Source organism: Labrus bergylta, chromosome 5 (genome assembly GCF_963930695.1).
Source record: "Labrus bergylta chromosome 5, fLabBer1.1, whole genome shotgun sequence".
NCBI lineage: Eukaryota > Metazoa > Chordata > Actinopteri > Labriformes > Labridae > Labrus > Labrus bergylta.
The window spans coordinates 30,435,297-30,447,426 of NC_089199.1; the positions used below are offsets into that span (position 1 = coordinate 30,435,297).

The 12,130-nt window shown below is 38.9% G+C and overlaps 1 protein-coding gene and 1 long non-coding RNA gene across 3 annotated transcripts in view; both read left to right on the plus strand.

Moving 5' to 3' along the window:
- Positions 1-6,889, plus strand: part of LOC136179337 (uncharacterized) — a 7,712-nt gene extending 823 nt beyond the window's left edge. Inside the window, exons 1-2 of one of the 2 annotated variants that reach the window (XR_010666478.1) lie at positions 394-3,230; positions 5,385-6,889. This is a non-coding gene — a long non-coding RNA (uncharacterized lncRNA). Of the gene's footprint in view, positions 1-393; positions 3,231-5,384 lie in introns of those variants that run through there. The other variant, XR_010666479.1, reaches the window with a different exon arrangement.
- The window catches only part of LOC136179320 (NACHT, LRR and PYD domains-containing protein 12-like), a 132,413-nt gene that overhangs the window by 71,444 nt on the left and 48,839 nt on the right, over positions 1-12,130 (plus strand). The window lies entirely within an intron of this gene.

Here is a 12,130-nt window from a genome sequence, read left to right on the forward strand (position 1 = left end):
AAGTCTGAGGCACTCAGAGGGTTCAGCATAAAAAGCCTTTAATTCATCAGGGCTACAGATTCATAAAAACATGTTTCAGCCATACAGGCCTTCATCAGGGCAGGTACAAAATGGCAGCCAAGCTACTTCCTTTAACGGTTTACAGCCAGTCACATGATCAGTAGTAGTCACATGGTTTAGAAAAAAGGTTACACATTTAAACAAAGTTAATCATCTAATTGTAAACATCATACCAAGGCAGATGAGAAGTTAGAAGTGACTAAATATACAAACAAATTACTACAAAAGTGCTGAAAAAAAACCAATACACCTAGAACAGTGGTTCTCAATCTATGGTACCACCGGTGGTACGCGGGCTCCCTGTGGTGGTATGCAAAGAAATCTCCACAATATAAAAAACATACTCTTATCTTATCTGTCTTGTATCTATTGGGTTGTATTTATATCAAATGTGTTTTCCCCTCTAAATTAATCTAGTTTTTGCAACAAACAACTTTAATCTGCTCAATTTATGTTCGCGCACAGGCATAAACAACAACAGGAGTATGCCCCGCGTTTTGAAAAGTTCCACTCGATATTCTGTTATAGTTCAGTCCTGAATCAACAGAAAGCAGCTTTAGGTCTACATTAACAGATATTCTGTTATAGTTCAGTCCTGAATCAACAGCAAGCAGCTGCAGGTCTACATTAACAGATATTCTGTTATAGTTCAGTACTGAATCAACAGCAAGCAGCTGTAGGTCTACATTAACAGATATTCTGTTATAGTTCAGTCCTGAATCAACAGCAAGCAGCTGTAGGTCTACATTAACAGATATTCTGTTGTTTATTGGAGTTCAGCACACAATTGGCAGCAAGCAGCTGTACATTAATATTTTTAAAACGGAGCCAGGAGAAGCTTCAGTTTTGATGCATGTACAGACAGCGGACCTTATCGCTCCCCCTCCCTCTATCTCTCTCTCTGGAGCTCTGAAGCTGATGTGATTCTGCTCTCTTTTGATGTCTTAACACTCCGTAGGAGTCGAGAGGGATTTTTTTAAAAAAGGCAGTTTTGCTATGTTGAACGCAGAGACTTAGGCTATAATAAAGCGGCGCTGTTTGCACGGAGCCTGCAGATCGGCGCCTGCACTCTCACGAGCTCTCTCTCTCTCTCCCCCGCTCTCTCTCGCTCTCTCAGGCACGCAGCAATTTTATGAATTAATGAAAAATTAATTGAGAACAGGTTGGAAATATACTTGGGCCCAGGTATCGTGTTTGTGTGGGAAACACTGGAGACTAAATATTTCCAAACAGGTTGTTGGTATAAAGTTGTCATTTTGATTGTTCTGCACTTTTGTGTGTGCCAGTTCTAGCACTAGCCCTTATTAGGCCTACAGTGTGGCTGCCAGCAGTCAATAATAAATAATATTCTTTTTAAGAATTAATTTGCCTCTTGCATGAAATGTGTGTAGAAATAGGCCTACAGTGTATTTTAACGTCTACCATAATGGTGGTTCTTGGAGAGCCAAATATTTTCGGAGGTACGCAGGCTAAAAAGTTTGAGAACCACTGACCTAGAAGAAAGGAGAAAAGTCCAGGGGGCTCATCTATCAACAGTGTGTGAGCACGGATCTGTGCGTAATGAGGAAGAACATTCCCACACAAAGAGTGGAATTTATCAACTTGTTCTTTTACTTAGAAATGTGTGTAAATATAATAGAATAGAATAGAATTACTTTATTGATCCCAAACTGGGAAATTGTGGCGTTATATATGAGTAAAAAACACAATGTTAGCAAATCTAAACACAATATAATATTAAATACAAAGTAAATAAGTACTAAAAATATCAAAACTAAGACTGTGAATATATACAACCAGGATTTAACTAAGCATTACTAGTCTTAAATAGGAAGATTAGATATGGAAGATTGAATGTAAATGTGCAAAAACAGAGTTGTAAATGGACAGTATTGACACAAGTTAAAGTGCATGAGTGTAGACATATTATAAGCAGAAACTATACAATATAACGGCGAGTAGTTTGTAAACACGCAGACACGCCGACACAAACACTTGAAGGAATCTTGGTGTTCATGTGTTACTTTTAATGACAGCTGTCCTTTTCTATCAGAAAGGTATCCTTAAATGACTTCCCCCACCAGCTCAGGTGTTCTACCTTAATATATATTCTGCCAGCGGTTGAATAGATAGTACGAACATCAATGGTGACAATGGATTCCCTCGTCTGGTACCTTTTGAGATCTTAAAAATACATTTACATTACTCCATTAACTCTAACTCTAGCATTAGGCTGCTTGTTCATAGCTTTCAACCAGCGTATAAAGTTGGTGTGAAGTCCAAATTTACTTCAGGTTTCAAACAGGTTCTTTGTTAATCTTCATGTCAAACACTTTTTTAATTCCAGCTCATCACAGACCGACTCTTTACAAACTGACAGATGTTTACAGACACTTAAATGTCTGCTGTGTCTGTTTAGCGTCTTTTCAATGTCCGTCTTTTCTCCCTTATTAAACTCTGCTAATGTTGAGAAGTTTCACTGAAGTCTGATCCAGTCAGTTAGTGATATTTGATCAGGGGGTGTTGGGCCACGCAGGCTTAGGACAGTCAAACAATGGACTTGGGCCTGCACCTCTGTAAAAGCCTCATTTGAGTTATTCACTGAGATCACAAAGAGGCCTAAAAGGACTCTTAATCCCAGAATCCCCTGCGGTACTTCACACCTACGCGTGAAGTAAAGGGGGGACCGGAACCTCTCTCTCCTCATTGGAGGGGACCTGAGGTAGACCCCCCATGGAGCAGGCCAGGCTACAAAGCTCCAAGACTTCCATTGCTAGATCTCTTTCACGCGCTGACCGTTGGTGCTCGGAGACCCAAGAAGATCTCCTGTTTCCTGCAACAATCTTCCTTTGTTTTAAGTTTTTTGGCACACAGGTAATCCGCGGCCGGCAGTGTTCTAAATTCCGAGCTCGGATTGTCCAGTGAACGCATCTCAGTTTCTCGGAGAGCGTCAGGCTATAACAGATTATCAGAAAGATAACGGCCTTATTCCGTCCTGTAACGAAAGGACATCAAAGGACAACTTTCCACTCGACAGAGAACCAACGAAGCCGCTCTCGCCGTAAGGGACCCTCGCCGCCATCAGACGCCTCTGCACCAGGACGGACAGAAGATCTGCTCCATCGCCGGACTCTTTTCCTTTCACCAATCGCGGACAAAGCGATTCACAAGTGAGGCTTAATTAGGTCTGGGCAGAATTAGCTTTAGAGAGTGTTTTTAACAATTGTTGATCAAAGCAGAAACTGTAATTTTTATCTTTGTTGGACCTGCGTCCTGAGTTTTAACTGTTTAAAACTCTTGTTGTTGTTTCGGACCGCTGCGTCCTATATGTGTTTAGCGTAACAGCGTTATAACCGGGTATTACTCTTCTGATCAGAAAGGCCAGTGTAAGCCGTATTAACCTGAATTCGGCTATTGGTTTGTTTCTGTGAATGAAGGGAATTACTCCGAGTTGTGGCGCGGGAGTCGGACTGTGATCCGGCCTCTTCAGGCACGCATTTCTCTTTTATTCTCTTTTATTTCCCCTTCTACGCACACACATACACACATATTCCTGTGTAAACGTACATCTGGAGACCAACTCCACCACCGCGCCATTACGCACAGAGATCTATACACTCGCGGCTATCCAGACGCCTCAGAGACACAGATCGTGTAGGGCCGAACTCGGTCTGTTTTAGACCTTAAGGCGACATTTAGGCCTTTGTTAGGTGTGTGCCATCGGAAAGGGCGACCACGTGGGACGAAGTAATCTTTCCCCCCCTTCTCTCTCCCTTTCATCCACACACGCACGCACCCAGGTCTTTGTTAGGTCTGCGCCATCGTGAACGACCACGAGGGTACGAAGCCATCTCCCCCCCTTTCTTCTTCCCCCCCCTCTCTCTCTCTCTCTCTCTCTCACACACACACACACACATACACACACACACACACACACACACACACACACACACACACACACACACCTACATTCACACCCCTTCCACAAGCCTTTGCTTGATAATGTTTGTTGCTTAGATTAGTTTATAATAGTTATTTGTTTAATTAAGTTCATTGATTTTGGGTTGGTGTTGCTTTGTTTAAATAAATTCTGTTGTAATTTAAGAGAGCAGTTGTTTGTGATTACTGGTGTATTTACATTGTGATATAAGCTGGGTGAGAAGGCTTTGTGTACGGATTTCACGCCTTCAATTTATTAAATATAGTTATTCATTATTAATAATATTAGTAATTAAATAACTAATTTGAGACTGATTTGAGTGATATTTTGGTTATATTTACCTGATTACAGGTTGGTGCCCCGAAACGAGATTAAACATAGTTTAATGATATTTTATTTATATTATTAATAATTAAGTATAATTATTAAAGAATATAACCAAAGTTGACTTGATACAACCCCAACACATATATAACCCCCGACCATCACAAGAACAATCACAAGAATCCAGGAAACACAAGAACCATCATAAGAACCATCATAAGAACCATCACAAGAACCCATCATAAGAACCATCATAAGAACCCAGGAAACACAAGAACCATCATAAGAACCATCATAAGAACCCAGGAAACACAAGAACCATCATAAGAACCATCATAAGAACCCAGGAAACACAAGAACCATCATAAGAACCATCATAAGAACCCAGGAAACACAAGAACCCAACAACACGAGCTGAGACCAAGAGGAGCAAAGATTTAAAAAGATGTAAGAAACTAAAAGAGCTAAAAGCAAATCAAAAGATAACAGCAATAAGAAGGTAAGAGCAGAAAAAGAAATATAAACAAGTGGTTAAAGGATAAATAAAAACTATAATATTAATAAAAATACAAAGTAAATATAAATATAAAACATAAATAGACAAAGTAAGATCATTAAGTTAAAACATAAGAGGAGTTAAGATAAGAGCATAAATAAAAGACAGTAAGAAGTAACAGAAGATAAAAATAGTAAAACCAGTAAGAAAAGACATTAAGAAGACGACATCACATAAAAACAAGTCTGTAAAAGTACGTTTTAAGAAGGGATTTAAAAGAATTGAGGGAGTCTGCGAGTCTTATCTCCTCAGGGAGGTCGTTCCAAAGTCGAGGGGCCCTGACTGAAAAGGCCCGGTCACCTTTAGTTTTAAGTCTCGACTTTGGAACGACCAGGAGGCCCCCACCTGAGGATCTAAGACTGCGGGCTGGCTCATATGGTGTCAGTAGCTCTGTTATATAGCTTGGAGCGAGCCCCGTCCGTGTTTATCATGAATAATATAAAGAATCATCATGAAGTCTCTCTCAGAGTCTAATCTCTCATTTATGTCTTTTTATATCAACAGGTGGTGGTGAGTCTTTAAAGAGAGGATCCTGCTGATCACAGAGCTGGAAGCAGCAGCTGGTGTGTTGGTGAGTCTTTAACTGGGCTGTGTTACTGGGAGACTGACGGACCAATCACAGCGCAGATGACTCTCAGTGCTGCAGTCTGAGCTGCTCTGAGATCAGCTCCACCGTCACACACAGGACCATGACCTCGGACATTTTTCTATTCTCATGTTCTGAATTTAAACTGCTTCATGACTCAACGACCGAAGATGAACTCTTTGATTTGGATATAAATGTTTCTGTTGCAGCGCCACCCTGTGGACATGTGTAGTGGTGCAGGTTATGCATTGACTCATATTCACAGATAACAGTAGAAGTTGATTCCAGCTGTGCAAGTTAAAGTGTGAAGTTCTGCTTTTAACCACGAGTCGTTGGTCGTCTGATAATAAATCAGTCGTCTCTTTGTTGGATCAAAACAAAGAGGAGGCTTCACTGAGTTTTTAAAAGAACTACAAACAGGATGTCTGGATCCAGGTGCAGAGTCAGCACCTGAATATTTGATGTAATATGAGATGATATAAAAAGAGCTGAATAACATGCAGACTCAATCATTGATATTCATTCATCATGTCAGGGTAACAACGGACACGTTATCAAACTATCTTTATTTTTAACTTCTGATGTTTATTACACTTTGATGTTTGAACCTTCTGTTTTTATTATCTCAGGATTTTAAATAGAAATAAATTCAATCTGTGGAGGGTTTTATTTAAATAATAATTCATGTTTAGGTTCTGTTGCTGCTATCACTGCTTTCTGCCAGCAGGTGTCACTGTTTCTACAGTTTCCTCCCAGACTGATCGATCTGAAGAGATTATTTCTGTGTCAGGAAACACAAAGAAAGATAGATGATGCCAGCTCTTTTATTTGTTCTTATGTTTTTATATTTCATGTTCAAGTTTAATGTCTCTTTTTGTAATCACTGCCCCCTAGTGGACAGGAGTGTGGAGCGATTCAAAGGCAGAAAAAGAATCTTTGACTGGACTTCTGTAATGAAGTGAAGTGTGAAGGAAGTTGAGCTTTCTTTGAGTCTCTCTGTAGTTTGTAACTGAATACTTGGACTCTTCTTCACTTTAGAGGGAACATGTTCTCCACATTTCTTCAACACATTCTCTACGAGTTCTTCGTCTGATCTAATTAACCCCGTGTTTTAAGATGGGCTGGTGTTTCTGCTCTTGGTGTAAAGCCAGACACAGTGATCTTTCTGTCATGTTGTTCATGTGTGTTACTCTTGATAATTCACTCAAATAATGTCTCTATATTCTACAAGTGATTTACTTTTTAAATAACTGACACCATGTCAACACAAAGTTTCACTGCTTCCAATCCGCCTCTTATACGACGGCCATGTTGCATTAAATAACATCAACCACTTCTGTTTATTAAATATCACAGTCTGGATTTTATTAAGGCTGTACATTAATCTTCTTTGAAATTAAACTTCATTTGACTCAAACATGAAGTTGGTGTTATTTTCTGATGTTTATGTTTTTGTCCTCTTGACTCGTTTGTTTTCAGATGTTCATCAGGCTCCAGGTCCCATCGAGGAAAATTTAATTCCTCATGATTTAATTCATGAAGCCAACCTGAAGTTTTGGATGACACAGTAAATATAGACTTTAGTTCAGTATATAATTCATGTCATTATTTTAGTTTCATTGCGGACAAAAAAAATCAGATTGGAGCATATTCCAGACAGACACAGCATGTCCCGGTTACCATAGTAACAGTCCCTGTCACTAAATTAACTCACTGTCCCTGTAACCATAGTAACTCACTGTCCCTGTACCCTTAGTAAAGCACTGTTCATGTTACCATGGTAACAGTCTGTCCCTGTGTAACTTTAGTAATTATAGAATTTTCCTCGGTATCAATAAAGTATCTCTGTAACTCACTGTCCCTGTAGGCTAACCTTAATAACACACTTTCTGTCTATCTGTAACCATAGTAACTCACTGTACAATATAATCTAGTTTTTTAATAAAGAGAAGTTTTTTACGTCTTGTTTCTGATAATAAAAACATGTTTTGAACAAAATAAATCCACAGAAAGCGGAACAAAAGGCTGCAGCACCTCCACCGTCGGTAGGATACTTTATAGTGTGACACACAGCGGAAGGAAACAGAGCGAGCACCAGATTTGAACGCAGCTACATTTCCTCTCAGACTTTCCTGTTGTCCTAGTTCATCTTTTTTTAAAGTTTAATAAAACCACAACAACGTGTTCAGCTGAGAGTCTGAGAGAGTTTATCAACCAGCGACTAACGGCTGCTGCGGAAGACATTTTTGTAGTTTTTAAAAGAACTATCGTGGAGTACGAGGAAGAGATCGATCGTCAGCGCAGACTGCTGGATATCGTTTGGAAACCTCACATCATCTTACACAGAGCAGGGGAGGAGTTAACTAAATGATTTGAAATGAATATACAGAGATGTTTGATTAGTTTTGTTCCCAGTGGTGTTACTAAAACAGCGGAGTGGTGGGAACATTTAAAAAAAACTGATTTCTAAGCCTAACCATTAAGTCGTGACATTAGCATATTTGTTATTTTCTCCTTTAATAAAACATAAACGCCATCAGTGACCTCAAATTACGACTGAACTATTTGAATCCCTCTAATGTATCTTCTTCATATTCTGTTGTTAATATTTTGAATGGTCTGCTGATGCAAAGTGGAGCCTGAAGAAGTGAGTATACTCTGAATTAGTCCCTAAATGTTTTAAGGGTCCCGTCCTAATCGGCCTCTGTTGTAATCAGTGACATGGAAAACTCCTGCAGATTTAGTTCAGCTAATAAATGAGCCTTTTGTTTTTACACACTGACACTCTTCTGCTGCTCGACTTAAAGGAGTAGAGATTGTTATGAAGTCAACATAAAGCTCAGAAGAGGAGCAGATCTGATCTTTTTAATGTTGACAGACTTAAAAAGATCAATCAGACTTCAGACTGAAACACCTACATGCCTTTACGTCTCCTCATTCCTGAGCAGTGTTAGAGGTGATGTGTTACATCTTTGTAGACTTTTATGTTATGTTAACATGTATGGACCGGACCCTGGAATTAGAAGTGCTCACTTTAGTAGGGGTCCAGATAATGGCACAACGTGCTGTAGTTTGGTACCATAGCTTTGGTACGTGTCCCTAAATACTTCACATATTAAGTCGCTCACCTCTAAAATATTTGTACAATAATTGTAAGAGCAGCGGGCTACCTTTTGCTTCTAACTGTTATTTTTGGTTTGTGGTGAACAATGAGAGAAAAAGTGATGAAAAGTTCAAAAACACTCTTTGACAGGCCCTTTAAACATTTCTTCTGCATCATATCTGGATATCTTTACCTGTAATAGTCGGTTTTGGAGTACCTCTGTAAACCTTTCATGACTTTACAATATAAAAGCAGATGTTTTATGAAAGAAGTCTCGCGAGAAAGTGGGAGAACGCAGGTAAGCCTATATTTAAATTAAACAATTTACTTGTAAAACTACAAGTGTTGAGACTCATCTCACAGCTAAATACATCTGTCATGTTTTAATGAATTATTATAAAATCTCGGGTTTCTTTCCAGATGAAAACGTGACAAACCGAAACATGACGTCCTCGTCCACGAGATTTAAACTTCATATTTACAGTCTGAGGTTTGACCGTTAGCTCGAGTCCTCTTTTAAATCTAACTGTTTGTAACTCACCTCATGAAGAGTTGTTTTCATCCTCTCCAGTGAAGAAAATCTCCCTCAGGTGAACCCGGAAGTTGTCCGAAGATAGAAACGTATTAATTATTCGGTCTACTTTCAGGTGAGCATCAATCAGCAGCAGTAACGTCCCGCCAGGATAAAGTGGCAGGAAGTGACGTCGGAGAAATATGAAAGGTTTTGTAAAAACATTTCTCTTTACTACGGAGCCCCTGAAGTCCAAAAAAGTAAAAAATAAATAAATAAATAAAAACTTGTGCGCACAATATATACATTTTCTTTTTTTCTTTTACTTTTTAGGACTTCAGGGGCTCCTTACTTTCCTGTTTAAATATATAATTACAAATAAAATGAAGTAATTTCTACTTAAAATATTACATAAATACAATCCCGTGACAACTAATACTAAATGTGTGTTTGTAAACATTTCCTTCCTGTTTTCAAAAGATGAACCTTTTAAAACTAAAAACTATTGAACACCTTCTTTTGCAGTTTTCATGACACTGCTTTTTTTGTTTGATTTAGAAAAATACCTTTAAGGAAACTTGGAAAAAATATAAATCCAACAAGAATTGACTTTTTAATTAATTTTCAAGTCCAATTTATCAGCAAATAAATATTAATTAATCTGTTTTTTTACGTGGGCAAAATATTAAATTCATAAAACTAAATGGCTGAACAAATAACCCTTCTTTTATAGTTTAAAACTACAGATGTGAAAAACCCTGAACAGTAAAAGTGGTTTAGTTAATTGATTGATGGATGTTTGTGTTGTACAGTTATAATTATGTTCAATGTTTATAGTTGTCCTTATTGTTGATAAAAAGACGTGTAGATGTCTACAACATATTGAACATGTCTGTCCATGCATTTGATGTTCATGACTCTGTAATGGTAATTTCATCCAATAAAAAATAAGTAAAGAAAAGTTGGATTTATCCTTGACTTATTTAGCCTTATTAGTGTTTTTGCTTTTATTATCTTTATCTTTAATGTTATAACTTTTGTACATTGAGAGCACAGTTACCAAAGACAAATTCCTTGTGGTGTGTGTCTCAGCATACATGACCAATAAAGCTGATTCTGATTCTGATCTTTGCAATGAAAATGAAATGTTGCTTTAAAAACGAGACAAAAGCTCAGAGATGAACAGAAGCACCAGGCGTCAGGAGGTAGAGAAAAGGAGATAGCTTTACTATAAAGAAGGCGTCGCTAGCAGAAGTTGCAACATCTCATCATACACGCATACATGGTGAATATATTTATGCCATTTTCTGTTGAGTATGTACCTTACAAAAGCTGTTATTTTTGTGTGTCGAAGCGAGACTTTGACGAGCTGCTCTGATACACATGGTAAAAACAAGAAGATGCTAACATGAGAAGTCATACAAAAAGCCAAACAGCATGTGATCAATCATTTTTTAAAAATCCAGTCGCAAATCTCGTATGTGCACCGGTCAAATTCTAAGACATTGCAGCATTTTGAAAATGAGACACACGAGAAGCTGACAGTTTCTTTTTCTTTTCCTCCATGAAAGGTGAGCTGAGGTGACGCAGACAGTAAAAAGAGACGCTCAGCTCCGTGTGCACCTTCAATTTATCGTGCACAAAACAAAAAGGACAAGAAAAAAAAAAAGCACTGAGTTTCAGCAAGTATGCATAATTCTCTTTTCTTTGTAATATAGCCAGTTTACAATATCCCCCCCCTGCTGTGATCCACTTGAAGGGGAAAGAGAAAGGCCATGTGGGAAGAGCAGGGTGCAGGTTTCCAGACCAGTGAGTTCTGTGAGAAAGTTCAGACTTTTGCTCCCAATCCAGTTTTTGATTTTTTTTTTCTTCCTGTTTTCTTCTATGTCAGCACCGTTTTTCTGTTTTTTGTTGTTGTTGAGGTTTCTGTGCTAGGTGCAAGAGTGAACATACTGAGAAACAAATGACGACAGAGAAACAAAACAGCCAGCTGATTCAAACTCAGGATATTGCTTTGAGTTTCTGCAGAAGGAGAGAAGGGGAACGCAGGATTTTAGACGAGGGGATTAGAGGGCAGAGAGGATGGGAACTTGGAGAATAATCTGTGAATCAGATTTTATTTGAATGCATTTTCTGGATGTGCGTATATGCTACCTCCCATGTCAGGGGCCTTCTTCAGGTTTTGCAGAGTCAGCACTATTTCAAGTGTTCCTGCAAATTGAGACAAAAACTGCAGCTGACCTTTGTCCAAATATGGTCATAGGAAGGAGGCTCACTTACATGTGACCCTTCTGAACTTTGAAGTTCCTGTGTGAAACTTTAAACAGGATTTAAATAAGAGATGAATATATTTGCACTGCCTCTTTCAGAGTTAAATGGATGGTGAAGCAGGAAGTGGATATCTGTGTGACTGACGAGATGCTATCGCAGCAACGCGTCAAGCAAGATAAAGATGTAACAAGCCTGTCAAAAATATAAATATGGTCACATGACCTCTAAGAAAGTGAAGGCAACTGACTAACCAAAAGTCAGGTTGATGTCAGCTTCTTAAATTTAGTCTAAAATGATGTCACGTCCACCTTTATTCCCCTGAAATGGGAGGAGCTATACTCCAGCATCGCAGGCCTGTTAGCTGAAAGGCATTATGGGAAGAGTTATGGGAGTGTATGCGGTGGTCTCAGAAAGATGTAGACACTTGAAAGGGGGGGAGGGGGAGGGGGTTTGTTCAAATATCTCAGAAAACGCTCGATTCTTCGGCCTATACTATAGCAGCTTGAGTTCGACGTAGCTACAACTGCAGGAGCACTTACATCTTATTTACATCATAGACAATCTAACGTATTCCTCTCTCACAATATAGAATCCAAACCATCATCAAACGAGGGAGCGATCGACTCGCCACAGTCAGAACCAGATTCAACAAAAGTCAAAGGAGAAAAGGGGCGACACGGAGTGAGGGGGTGATTCTTGTTTCTTCTTCAGAGTGCAAATGTTAGTCAAAGCTAGCTGACGGACTGAACCGTCCAGACAGAATTGTCACTTTTTTATTT